Source organism: Aythya ferina (assembly GCF_964211825.1).
Source record: "Aythya ferina genome assembly, chromosome: 4".
Lineage (NCBI taxonomy): Eukaryota > Metazoa > Chordata > Aves > Anseriformes > Anatidae > Aythya > Aythya ferina.
In genome coordinates, this window is record NC_140300.1 from 4,965,535 (window position 1) to 4,980,354 (window position 14,820).

General features: G+C 36.5%; 2 long non-coding RNA genes across 2 annotated transcripts; both read left to right on the plus strand.

Moving 5' to 3' along the window:
* The first annotated feature begins 567 nt into the window (after positions 1-567).
* Positions 568-3,238, plus strand: LOC311435773. Its single transcript, XR_014692397.1, has 3 exons — positions 568-778; positions 1,466-1,603; positions 2,036-3,238. It is a non-coding gene; the product is annotated as an uncharacterized lncRNA (long non-coding RNA).
* A 1,039-nt stretch (positions 3,239-4,277) lies between these two features.
* Positions 4,278-13,914, plus strand: LOC311435774. Its single transcript, XR_014692398.1, has 3 exons — positions 4,278-4,479; positions 10,840-10,932; positions 12,697-13,914. It is a non-coding gene; the product is annotated as an uncharacterized lncRNA (long non-coding RNA).
* Positions 13,915-14,820: the final 906 nt, after the last annotated feature.

The following is a 14,820-nucleotide window of genomic DNA, read 5'->3' on the forward strand; positions in this document are numbered from 1 at the left end:
CAACAACAAAAAAACATGGTTAAATTGAGTGGAAAGACAGGACTTTGGCTCATTTCTCAGGGAGCAAGACATCAGAAGCCTCAGATTAAGTACACCGACAGCAGTATCTGGGAAACATGCAAGACATCTGCACCATCCTTTAGCAAGCCTTTATTGTCAGCCTTTCCATCTCTTAAAATCTCATCAAATCAAAAACTGAAACAATTTTCCAATTTAGGAAAAAGAAAAGCAAAAGAAAAACACTACCTATAATAATACTTCCTAAACAGCAAAGAATAACTAGGAAAAAAAGCCAGGAAGAAAAAGCTACTCTTAAAATTATATACTTCAAATACACACAGAGACTGGGGCTGGGAAGGGGGAAAGGAGTGCTAAAGAAATGCTGAACGCACTCTCTCAAGAAAAACATACAGACCACGTTAGCTTGTGGGAATTTTTATTAGTTCTGAAATTAGAAGCAGGGCATTGGGTCTGGGGAGAGGGGAGTGTCTCAAACCAGCTGCAGCTCATTTTAATTAAGGGCTAATTAGCAAGTAAGGCTTGTGGAAGTGGGAGAAGTCTATGTCCCTATATAATACAGAGCAGCTCACTAAAGCAATTTTTGAGAGCTTGGGGTGGGTGGTACTGGCAGGGGAGAGAAGAAAAATGATTAAATTTAGAAGTACTTGAGAATTTCTATAGGTATTTTCTTTAAAAATAAAAAATCAAATTGTGTAGAATTTTCTTGGGTGTAAAGCTCTGATAGGAGAAAAATGCTAAACGTGGAGATCAATACTAGGTACAGAAATTTAGCCTTTTAAATCTGTTGTTTTCTCAAGGATTTTTTTTTCCTGTTCTTTTCTTTTTATTTCCCATGTCAGTTATTCAGATAGTTCTACATTGTGTTACTGTGTAACGTATCTTTTTGTGCAATAACTAACAATCATACCAGTTTTCTCCTAGTACTGGGATATTTTTGAATTGTCTGGCTATCTATGGTCTGTATCTCCTCACAGAATGTAGAGTAGGTTTGTGTTTACAAGATCTGTCTTAACTATAGTTTATTTAAATATAATCTTTTCTTGCATGTGAGATCTTATTACAGGTGCACGGCTGATATTTCCTGCTGCTTTAAATTCTACTTAATGGAGGTATGGAAAGGGATAAAAATCTCCATCTACAGGGATAACAGTTTCCAACTATTCAATAATATTGGAATGCAATCGGTTGAACTGGGGAGATGGCAAGGTTTTCTAATGACTGAAAAATGGCATATTCTGTGCACACCTTGTTAGGGTGTGGGGAGATATCAAGAAAGAGCATGAAGGGAAATAAATGTCTCTAAACTTCAGTTCTAGGGAAAATAATGTAGTAAGTATTCTTGGAAGATATTTTCAGACATATGAGGGACAGGATGTTGACTGCCAATGGGCAACATGGATTTATCAACGGTGACTTGTAATTAACCAAGCTTTTTGTTTTCTAGGGTGAAATTACCGTCTTGCTTGGCAATGGGAAAGCAGTGGATGACATTTACCCTGACTTCAGCAAGCTTTCAGCATGATCTTCCATAGAACCCTTTTTGTCAAGATGGAGATGTGTGGACAGGCACAAGGGATACAAGGTAGGTAAAAAATTTTTGAAAATTCAAATGGAGATAATCAATTTATTGAATTTTAACAGGTGGTTGACTGAGTGGTCTTTTCTGGAGGTTAGTACTGGGGCTGCTGTTTTGCATCTTCACCTGCGATGTGGATAAATGTCTTGTAGTAGTGCTGGCTCCTAGTGTGACCCTATCTCAGGAGCTCTGTGGGCAATACTCCTGATGTAGTAGGTGTGGCTGCTTCAGGTATAACAAAGATAGTGTCTAGTGGTTCCCTGTTATTTTCTGGTTCTCTGACCAGTGACTTCTGTGTGCTCTTTTGGTACCTTTCTCCGTGCCGGATACTATATTAGCTGTTCAGTCACAGTTTGTGTGTCTTGTTGGACTTCTGTTCTCTGGTGCTCCTTTGGTTTTGCTTAAGTAAAACCTGGATATGTCTATTCTTCCTACCAGCACCACCAAGAAGGATTTCCCAACTCAGAAGAAAATTTCTTGGTCTTCATCTCCTATTCACCTTATGAATGCAATGTTTGTTGAATTTTTCTTTGCTATGTTTCAAACAGGAGATGGTTAAGCAACACATTTTTTCCTTCCCTGTTTATTTCCTTGAAGTCCAACTTGAGACACAAAATTTAAGGTATAGACACAAACTTTGATTGCTAATGTGTTTCATTGATTCCACTCTTGCCACAAGATGTAATGAAAGTATGTTGGCCTAGTTAAGATAATGTGCATTTTTTAGTCTGAATGCAACTGTCAATGCAAATTTGTCTAGTGAATTTATGAAATGTATTTCTCTTGTACTTACCAGTGGCCAATTTGAGTTTCATGTGCTTTTCTGGTGAGCTAGCCATCCAATAACTCAGCATATATCTTGTGGCTCTTAAATCATGCAGATGGTCTAGAGGCATGTTCAAACTAACATACTGCCTGACATGTGGAAACACTTGATACTAAGAGCAAGAGTTCATATCAATCTGTATGCTTGAAGATATGCCATTTTGACTGCCAAGTTTTAGGGTGAGGGTAGAGGTTCATGGCTATGAAGATATGGAATGTAGTAATATTCCAAAAGATAACTAGTAATGTGTAAATTTGCAAGTAGTATCCAAAGAAGGAAAAACAACTTAGTCATGTGGCAATTGCCATTTGGAATAGTGGCTCTGATTGCGATGCCTACAAGTGAAATAAATCTGAAATCCTAGTCGAATGCTACTGAAATGATCTGGTAGTCTTGTGTGGAAAGCAGAGTAATCCAAATATAGTTGTTGTATGTAGGTCATGGCAGGTCCTCTGAACTTGGAAAATAACTTTTGTTGTTGTTTGCTTGCCTAGAAGGAAAAACAGTTCTTATTTTTAAAAGCTGTGAAACTGTTTCAGAAGATGTCTTCTCATCAACATAAAATTTCTGCTGTGCTCTAATGAAGTGTTGGCTTCTGGCTATGTTAAACTTGATTATAATTATTTTCCTCCTAACACCTTTGTATCTTATGATTCTTGCCTCATCAAGCCTGATAGCAGATGCAGAATTAAAAGAAAGTGCAAATGTTTAATTCATGGTAATTTGTTCAAATTTTTATGATCTGAATAAAATAGCCTGTATGATATATTTGATTCATTTTCTTGTGCTGGTTTAATAAATTGTTTTTGTAATTATTTGATGTTTTATAAAAAATAGATGCAGCTTAATGCCATAAATAACTTTTAAATTGAGGCGTTAGTTTAGGCAACTGAACAAAAGAAAACACAGAAACCTAAGATTTCATGCAACAGTCAGATATGTGGAACCTCCTAATTTTTCTATATAAATATTTGACAGTACCTCTACCCATGCTCTACTATAATGAAGAACTTAAAATAATGCTAAGTTCTAGAAGCATCTTTGCAGAACATTAATATGTTTAATATTATAGTTAGTAATCAACCTTACATGACTTTTTAAACTGTAGCCTAACTTTAAGGACAGTGCCATTATCTCCTTGAAAATTTTACGTAAGCTTGTATGATTATCAGCATTCATAAATGTTTGAATTGCCAGCTGATGGGTTGTGTGGTAAGGATTTAAAGAAGTCCAAAATATCTTCCAAAACCCAATCTGATGTGCTAAAGCGAAGTTCAAAAACAATGAAAGGATCGTTAGCATTTCAAAAATCCAAATTTCTGTTTTCTGGCTCACAGCAATTTTGTTTGCTTTACCCCAATTTGGGCATAAGCAAACTACAGAAATAAGAAAACCCAGCTTCCCTGCCATCTTGATTGCCAGTGTATTGAGTGGAGGGACCTCAATCTCTGCATCTCCTTGCTGGTCTAGCATGTCCTCAACAGGGGTAGGTGAACTCTCCTTGCTTATAGTAGCAAGGACAATGGATTACAGTTTAAGTTAGTAGAAGATACTCCTACCTTTTCTAGGAAAGTATCCAGGAAAGCAAAGAAAGGTAGTGGGTTTCTTTGGATGTATATGATATATAGAGATATATATGATATGTGGTACATTAAAATGCTGTACTAAATACACAGATGTTTGTTTATTCCTGCTTGTATGCTATTATAAGATTTCAGTTCTTCACAGTTCAGGAAATAATTTCATAATTTCTCTCCAAGCAATTATGCCAGCACATCAGGCAAACAATTTTATTATGAAGTATTAAAATTAATATTTGAAAAACACTGCAAAACTCTCAGGTGCCTGTCAAGCAATATTAATTGAAAGTTATAATGCGATATTGCTACATTGTTCATCCAATGTTTAACAGTCTTCATAGTGTTCTTTGTTAGGAATGGATATTCCTCTCCTGATGGACAGAAGGACAGAAGTCAGATTCCATCTTGGAAAGCTCCCAAACAGCACTAATTTAACTCATTATGCTAATCAGTCATTTTTAGCAAGATTTTTTTTGGTAAGCCACACTTACTGTGTCTGCTGTGTCCTGCTATCAAGTTGGGTTGTTTTATCTTTTAGTTTAGAAGACTTCTCAGCTCCTTCAGATCAGTGTAACTGATTTTATTAAGTTTATTAAGCCAGTGTCTTAAATAGAATAATTTCTTTCTTTTTGGACTCAGCCTAAGTTATGGCCCTGGCTCAAGCAGTCTATTGTCTTCTAAAGTGACTTCCAAATCTAGTTAGTTCTGAATGCAAATTTCCAATGAGAATTACATTGACCACCAAAATCCTTTAAGCAGCTGTAGAATACACAGTCTTGCTTTTAAGTCACTGCATGTGGTACTCAAGGAAAGGGTGGAGTTGCAGTGACACCAGGACATCAGGCTAGAGTTTTCTATTTCTTGCTCTCTATCTAGAGGTCCTAACAATTTGTCAATAACCTCACACACTTTGAGCTTCTTAGGCTTCAAGGTTTCTTTGGCTCTGTTGCTGCACACATCTTACCACATATTTCTCCTGGGTTATTTCCCTTGCCTTTATCCATTAAGTATTTTTGTGACCTGTTTGGTATTTCAGAAGTCCATTGAAATTTGAGTAATATGGAAGAGAACAGTGATCAGAAAAAGGAAAAAAAACTATTACACTTTTTTCAAGGTAATATAAGAAGTATGCCCTGCTCTCCCAGTGTAATATAGATATATTGATCTACTTGGAGTAGGTGACATTTTTAAACAAACTCTACCAGAATTAATAGTACAGCCAGAATCACGTTCTCAGGCACACTTTCTAGTGTATCTGATGAAGTCAAGTAACTGCAGGCAAGCTCTGAAACTTACAAAAAAAAAAAAAAAAAAACACCTATATAGTAGTTTTACTACTATATATAGTATAATATACATTTGAGATTATAAAATTTGGTGTAACTTGGGATTTTGTACAGATATCTGACTATGAGAAGAACTTGTTTGCAACTATATTTAAGACTAAGTTTAGAACAGTATAGGGTTTTGTTTAAAATATATGCAAAAAAAAGGCTTGCCTCTAGGTTTAATCAATTTGAAAATGTTTCAACGAAAGGCCAGGCAGAGCATTTTAGGTAAGATTAATGCACACTATTGGGGGGCTTTATATAAGTTCATTTTTCTTTTCTGTCTTCCATGATGTCAGTGGCTCATGTTTTCAGCCAGTAAAACACAACCTAAAATTATAGGTTGCTAAATACAGATAACTTGGCACATCACTTAGTTTGACAGTTTATTTGTAATGAAGACCCCAAAGCAAAACCTAAAATGTTAATTGAGGCGGAGATAAAACCTTGCTATAATTTTCAGTTGTTTCAGCTTAAATTAAGGGACAGAAAATATGATAAAGCTCAACAATAGATGAATACAGAGGTGGGTGACTCAGAACAGGATTTCTCTCACTAGATTCCATTTAAGAGGCAAGGGTCATAATTTGAAGGTTAAACTTTCTGCAGCACAAGGACTTGTTAATGATGTAAATAAAACTGATTCCCCCTTTATAATTCAGGCTTAGTAACCAAATAGGAAATAAGTAATTCATGTTTTATAACTCTAGGTTGACTTCAGATGCCTTAGAGTAGAGGTTATTTGAGAAGGGGAATTCTTTAATTCTGTAGGAATTAAAGCCAATTCCTATGTAGAGTTGTATCATGTATTTCACTAGCAGGAGCCCACAAGAATGGAGATTCGCTATCTGTCAGTTAAAAGTAAGTTTGAGTATATCAGATGGGAATGAAACGTGTTCGTGTTACATTGATCTTGAGGATAAGCATGGTTGTGTGAATACAAAATTGGGGGTTGCAGTTTTCTAAAGAAATACTGCAGAAAATTTCAATTCCATTTGAATACCTTAGAGTCAAATGCCTATAACTTAGTTGTTAGGACAGTAGTTAAAACTTTCTTCAGCCTTTATTCCAATTGTGTTGTGTCTACTTCATGTCTGTTCTGTGAACAAATCATTAAGTAAAACTTCACTTGTGCAGTGACAGTTGCCCAGGCTCTTCCCTCCAACTGAGTAATTTATCTCTGAGAATGTACAGTCATGCTTATTTTCTAAATAACCCAAATCCAATCTTACTCCTTCTGAGGGTAAATAGGGTTTAAAAAATTAACTAATCAATGATGGAAGGTAAATTATCACAGTATTCCGAAAAGGCCTTTTTCGTCAGAGGGAATAAGGGTGAAACAGAAGCCTCCTAAGTGAAATGTTTTTAAGGTTTTAAAGTCCACTTCTACAAGTAATAAAAGCAAAGAATGGGGAACAGGTGAGATTCTTCATTGTGTTAAAAATCTGTATTATCAAAATAATATGATAATAAAAGTACATAGCTATTAGTGATGTAGTTAGAATCTAAACATAAAAATAGCTGACTTTAGAGACTATAAAAAAGCTTAACATACTATTACTTGATCCATCTAGCATTCACTTTGTAATAAACAAAGCTAAATGCATAATTTTCCTAGTAATTGATGTTTTAGACCCTGAAGTAGTTTTAAGTGTAAGCAACTGCATTGTAGTTAGGCCTTTATATAAACATAATTGCATTGCCACCATACTTCACCTTAATCCCTAAGTGTCTGTTATGATTGCCAAGGGTGTTATTTGTCACTTCAAATTTGAAGTTAGATATTTGTTCACTGAGAATTGAACTGAGATTGATTTTTATTTTTTTCATGTTGCATGAATACAGCAGATTGAGGTCTTATCAAGGGACATGCTAATTTGAAGTTTGATATTTAGTGTTTGTTTGTTTTTGGTTTGTTTGGTGTGTTTTTTTTTTAGGGAACACAGAGCTACTGTATGATTTTTTTCTGCATTTATATGCAGAAACTTAAACTCTGATTAGGTTACTCCAGAGCTATCGAATAAAAATCCATTAAATTATCAAGAAGCAAAATTGCAGGGAACATGATAGAAGAGGAAGGAGAGAGGTGAATCACTGCTCTAAAGCCTCTGAAAGCACTGGTCTTCCTAGCAGGAAGACATAAAAAGTTAGTTTCTGGTAGTTCTTTTCATTAATGCAATGTTGAAAAATGGCATATGTACCTCTACAATGCAGGGTATTCAGGGGAACAAATTCCTTCCTTACCAAGATTCTTTGAAATGTTTTAAGTCAGACATATGTAAACACAGTAACTTTTTTTGCAGAGCAGTTCTATCATTTCCAATATTTCCACTCTGTGAGCATAAAGAGCTAAGCTTTGAGGTGGTAGCTGGACAGTTCATAAATTCAAAGTTGTTCTTTGAACCAAAGGGTAACTCATGATGATTTATCCACCTGTGCAGCTTGGTTCCTGGAATTTCATTTAATGCTCCTTTGTTAGGTGCAATAATTTTGTCACTAGTGCATATTCTGAGTATGTGATGTTGAAAATATCTAAGATGCACATTCACAACAATTTATATTACTTGCTTAAGCCAGGCACTTGAACAACTAGATGGAGATAAGTACGTTTGTTTCCTGTCTCAGCTGGTGAAGTTTTCCTTTGATATCAATAATAAAATGGCATGCTTAGTATCTTCATCAATGACAGTGGGATTGAGTACACCCTCAGCAAGTCTGGGGGTGACACCAAGCTAAGTGGTACAGTTGTTAAGCTAGCGGGACATTGATGGGCTTGAGGAGTGGACCCACGTGAAACTTATGAAGTTTAATATGGCCAATTGCAAGGTACTTCACCTGGACTGGAGCAATCCACAATATCAATACAGACTAGATGATGAATTGATTGAAAGCAGCCCTGCAGAGAACTGCTTGGGGGAATGGATGACAATGTAAACCAGCAATGTGCACTTACAGTTCCAAAAGCTTTACATATCCTGGGCTGCATCAAAACTATGTTCGGTAGGTGATTCTCCCCTTCTGCTCTACTTTCATGAGACAACACCTGGAGCAGTAGTCAGATTTAGAGTCCCCAGCACAAGAAAGATATGGACAACTTTGAGCAGATCAAGAGGAGGGCCATGAAGATGAGAGGGCTGGAACACCTCTCCTATGAAGAAAGGCTGAGAGAGTTGGGGTTGTTTAGCACAGATGAGAGGAGGCTCCAGGGAGACCTTTCAGTACCTAAAGGGGGCTTATAAGGAAGAGACACGTTTTATTGGGGGCTATAGTGATGGGGCAAGGAATGTTTTTAAAACAAAAAGAGGATAGATTTAGATTGGATGTGAGGAAGACATTCTTTATTCTGAGGGTGGTGAGGTACTGGAACAGATTGTCCAGAAAAGTTGTGGATGCCCATCATTGGAAGCGTTCAAAGAACGTTGGATGGGGCTCTAAGTATTCTCATATAGTGAAAGATGATCCTGCAGAAGGCAGGACAGTTGGAACCAGATCTTTAAAGTCCCTTCCAAGCCAAACTGTTCTGTGATGACATCAGCACTGATGAATTCTCTGGGCAATATCAGGATAGTTAAGCTGAAATTGCTTGGGTTTCCAGGCTCCCAGCACCCTCATTAAAGAAGGATCAATCTAGGCTGAGTACAGTATTACAGAGTTTTCGAAGTTGTAAGGTGTGTTACAATTGTAACCCAGCTTCCTATACAACAAAGTGAGAATAGTTCTGCCAGTTATCTGTTTTGAATCCTGAAGAACCTAATTTGACTGAACTTTATCCACATGAAAGACATCTGGTCTCATCACTGAACAGTAGATGAACAGTGTGCTATGTATGTTATGGATAATGGTTATTAACTTGTACTAACAGGAAGAAATGTATTGCCATGCAATGATTGTACCTCCAATTTAGCCATTATTTGAATTCTACCTACACTGTAGGCAACAAAACACAGCAAGTCAGTTGCTGGGCCAAGAACTCTGAAGAAAAACTGATTCAGTAATAAATAACACTGACTTGTATGTAATCTAGCCAAATATTAACATACTGTAGAGTTAGGCTATTAGACAACTGTGAAAATAGAACAAACAAAAGTGGGAGAAAGGAGTAGGTATTGTGGTTGTGTACTTGTCACTTCATGTAATTTTGGCAATGCTGAGGTAGATCTGGCCTTTCCAGATTAGAGAGAAATTTGGTTTTATAAGTCTTTAAGAGAATAATACAGATTTTGCGTTCTTTTCAGTAATGCATAAGATCTGATTGCTCTCAATTAACTGTAACTTTGTCAGTAAATTCTAAGTAAATTTGGTATATTCTCATGCTTTTGGTATACTGAAGTAACCAGGGATTGTTTCATTCTGTACTTTCTATTCTTATGATAAAGCAGAATACCTATGCAATCTTACTGTTGAATTTCATTTGCAAATTTCTTTTAAAGCAGAATGGATGATAGTGCCAGAAGTATTCCCTCAATCTGCTGCTCTGGTTGCTGAGTGGTAGCAGCTCTTTAACTAGCATATGGCAACAAACTTCTTGAATGCTATTGTTAACAGCTACTGGATCCCTTTTTAGGTGGTCTCCAATGCATACAGTACTAATGCTCATCCATTTCTAAAGAAGATAGAAAATAGTCTAATGTTGGCTCTGCTTTTCTCTGGCATTAGACATTTTACATTATTTACAATAGAGAAGTAGTTGCTAACAACAGATTGACAAGTACCTTACTATAAGGTGCCTTCAGGATTTTGAAGCTACCCTTCCTATTTTAAATCTGCCTTTCCTGGATTAGGTAACTGTTTACTGGTTCCAAGCAATACTTTTTTTTTTTTTTTTTAACTGTACATAGTGTCTGATAAGCTTTCTTCATACAGAGTTTAGATAATGATGTATGTAAGGAAATGAATTCATTCTTATTTATCAATGTGTATGCTTCAATACTGTTCTGGACTCCATGTCAGGTTGCAAAGCATTCAGGAAAGTGTATTCCTGCCATGAAAATACGGTTATTTCCCTGTATTTTCCGGACAGAACATGGCATTTTTCCACACAGCTTTGCACCATAGGAATGGCTGTGGTTCATCAGGTGAAGTGTGCATCTAGATGTATATGCTGTCACACATCATGACCTGTGTTTGATGAAAGGATAAAGGTACAGGAACAGGAGAAGCTGTGATTATTTTCCAGAGTATATCTTCCCCACTTGAGGAAATTACTGTTCAGAGTCCTGCAAACCAGAGAAAATGCCTTTACTTAATAGTCCATGGTTAATTTACTTTATAAATGTCCTCAACTTCTTCAGTTGTTTTTTTAAATGCATCTAAAAGTTTAGATACACAAAAGCCTGTGGCAAGAAGCACTATGGTTTAGCTACACACTGAAAATGCAAACTTACTGTGGATCTGCCTGCTTTGTATTTCATTTTATTGAAAGAGACAATGAATGACTTGCTATCTTTTTACCTTTTATGTGCCACTCACAGCATCTGTCATGTACATCTCCACTCATCTTTTTTCCAGGCTGAAAAGTACTATCCTATTTTACGCTCATCATGCTAATGCAGTCCTGTATCTTTGATCATCCTTCTTGTAATTCTGCAAGAACAAGAGAAGGTACTGTGAAGCTAAATGAGATTGTAGGGCAATCCAATAATAAGTGGATCTACAGGCCTCTCAAATGTTTTGCTTTAAGCTATATTATCACCTCTGAAACTGTGCGTCATACCCCAACCCAAATCTCCACCAGCTGGGGGAGACCATAGCATGTTTTCTCTTGCAGATTGGTACATTTGCCTCCTGCAAAGAAGCCAGTCAAGTACAGGAGGAGAAGAGGGATACTAAAGAGTGGGATTATATCCATGGTCAGATTACTGGGGAACATTAAGATAAAGGCAAAATTTATTGCAGTGTCTGTGATGCCAAGAAGAGTGAGACAGCCTTTCCATATGACCTGTATATCTTATGCTTAATACCTCTAACATTTCAAGGAGCAGTAGTAGTGTTTTTTCATTGTGTAAGTATAAAAAACACTCAAAATAAAATGCTTTGAAATTGTTTATTTGGATTTCATAAAACAACTTTCTGGGTTAAAAATGACAAGCTTTTCTGCTTCTTTGCCTTTTATTCATTCTGGCATTTCTTTAAAATCTGACCCATAAACTATGTGGCAGGTTTTTTAAGCATTGCTTTTGTAAACTTTGCCTTGCAGACAGTAACCCTTTATAAAAAGGTGAATAGAACTGTCTATGCAGAAAAGACTTTCAAAATGGGTATATTATTTTTCTCAACTGAAGAGGTGCTTTGGAAACAGGCAGAATTCAGAGTGTTCCTGGTGTATCCTGGCTCTGTGGATGGCTTTGAAACACAGTCCACTCAGGAATGCAGGAATGTTTTTATATGTAGTTCTATCTGCCTGCGACTAAGTTGTCCACAAATACCATGTTTTTGTGACAGGAAAATTTGTGGGCTTGTGAGGAAGGAGTCATCTATCTGCCAGTCCCAGTGTTCTATGGAGATGCATGTGGTCCTGGTAACACTCTACAGTATATGCTATATGTAAAATTTTAATTTGAAAATGTCATGAGGTCTACTCTAGAACAAACTGGAATGTCTTTACAGGCAAGTTGTGAAGGTTCGGTGGTTAAACTGCCATGTCTCTCACACCCAGCATCACCATGAAAGTAGATGTAGTTCTCCCACCCATGTAGGGACAATTTTCACAGACTATGAAGGTCATCTTCCCACACTAAAATGCAAGAAAATGTTCCCTTGTTGTAGGAATGTCTGCCCTTGGCATTTACTGGCAGGAGTTACAGTGTTAGGCTATTGCTCATTTTGTTGACAGTCAATCTTGAAGCCATTACATGAATTCAGATGACACTTCTGGAAAGGAGGGGAAAGAGCTGAGGTGAGAACCTCAGAGTCCTTAGCTTACAAAGATGTCAAACTTCACTGTGGTAGTAGCCTTAATTTAGACCTTCTTTTGGGAAAGTTATAATGACTTCACTGGCTGTGTCTGTCTTGATGCAGTGCATACTGAAACTTTGGGGAGATTTAAACAGGTGTATGGGAGACTACCTCAAAATTACAATTCTAATTTTTTTTTTGTCATTCAGATGCTTTTCATTACACTTAGATATTTCCATGTGTGTCTTATGCTATGCTTATTGAATTCTCCCTGGGAGCTTTAGCAGAACTTTAGGAATGTAGAGGCAGTTTTCCCACTGGAGATATATCAGAGATGCAAGATCTTGACTAAGGTACCTTGCAATGGGTTTTTAAATCTTGTTTTGCTTTACAATGTAACTCAGATACAGGAAGTAACTAATCACATGCAAGTAAACTCCTCTCAGATAATGTTCCAATGTTTGTTTCCAGAAAGCAATCCACCTGAGGACTGGAGTAAACAAGATTAAAAGAATGGAGTAAATTCTGAAGCTGACTACAGAACAGCCCTTAAAACAAAAAGTGAAAGCAGTATAAGGTAAGTAAACAATGTATGACCCTGAGTGGCATATGTTTGTATAGACTGATTTATACTCCATGTGGTTGTTAATGTACAGAGATTGCAATGTACCTAACTGCCTGTTTCTTACTTCTTTTCTAAACACCTTCAAAAACCTGCTCTTTGGTGATCTGCATGTATTTTCATATATTGTCAGAGCATACTTGATCAGGTAGTGTAGGTGTTTGTCCATGTTTTCATTCTACCAGTGTTTTCACTACCTGCATCCCCCACCACAAAGGAACAGAGTTATTTGTTGTAGCAGGTTGTCCAAGTCAATGTTGCCATAGAAACTCTAACTTTCAGAATTATTCTTCTCTTCAGAGATTGTTCACTTTCATTTTTGTCACTGATACTAGCTTTGCATTTAATTATTGGCTTCTGTTTGTAATCCAATAAACACAGGGGCAACAGAGCGTGATTGCTTCTGGCTTCTTGAACTTATGAAACTACTGTATTGGGCATGGTAGTCTCCTTGTAAGTGAGCCAAAAAAATATATTAAAATATTGCTAAACTCAAATTTTCCACACATACTTGCTTCAACACGTCAATGAAAGTGGTAAAAGTCAGTTATTTTCTCAAGCTTTAGCCTTTACGAGATTTATAGCAAAAATCCCACCTCCTCTTAGAATTAGCTGCCTACATACATCTTCACAATGAATCTGATTCTACAAAGAACTGTAAGGCGATGCATTAAATAATCACTCAATGTATCTCAGACTTGCACAAGTTCTTTTATTATAAAATTGAATTGTTTCTTTGGGGATAAAATAGATCTACTTGACCAAAAAATTTGTGTATGTCCAACAGAAATGTCATGGTTTATTTGTGTAGGACAAGATAAGATCTGGTAGCAACAACTGCAGTTCTAATAATCATGCCTATTGATCACTGCTAAAATTACATAGAGATAAAAACCTCTCAAATGAAAAAGGCAACAAAGGCAGTTATGAATTATTTATATGTTGAAAATAATTCAGATTCTTAGTGAAGTCAGGTTTCAGTTTAGTTGTAAGAGCTATTCCTGAGAGGAAAAAAAAAAACAACAACAGGAAAACAAAACTTTCCAACCAAAATTGGCAAGTGAAAACTTAGACTGATCTTGTAACATTTGAGATCTCAGTTACACTAAAAATAATAAAGCCATCAAAAGTAGTTCCCCTGTTCCCAATGTCTGTCATCAGAGCTGGTATGATAGGTATTAGTCCTGCTGTTGTGATAAACAGTTACCTGACAAAAAATCTTCCTTACGTTTATATAGGCAAGTTCTTCTAATCATTGAATATATTATGTTGAATATAATAAACCATACACAGAAAACTTGGATAAATTTGTTATAACCTTGGAGAAAACATCAGAGGAAGAGTAGGGTGGGAGCAATGAAGCTGAAGAATGCATCAACAAGAAATGGAGTGTAATAACCTAAATATAGCTGTTAGAGTATCCTAAGATATGTCAATTTTCTTTAAGATATGTCAATCTTAAAGACAGTAATTTCTTCTTTGCTTTTCTTTAGATGCACAATTGTTTTTTGCAAATGATAATTTCATTGACATTCAGCTATTTTATGGTAATATGTTTACAATAGTGTTAAATTTCTTTTTGAAAACTACTTAAAAATTGTACCAATCTCTGAAAATAAAGATTCTATAATGACAAGTGTTATGGTTTAATCTGGCCAGCAGCTAAACACCACACAGCCGTTTGCTCGTCCTCCCCCCTCCCTCTCTGGGACTGGGGAGAGAAATGGGAGAGTGAAGCCTGTGAGCTGAGATAAAGACAGTTTACTAAGACAGGAGAATAATAATAACAGTAATAGTAGTAACAATAATGGTGATAATACTACTAATAATGTGTATGAAACAAGTGATGCACGATGTAATTGCTCACCAACTGCTGGCTGATGCTCGGCCTAACCCTGGGCATCCAGGCCTCCCACCCTGGCCAGCCACCCCTATATATTGTTTAGCATGATGTCAGATGGTATGAAATACCC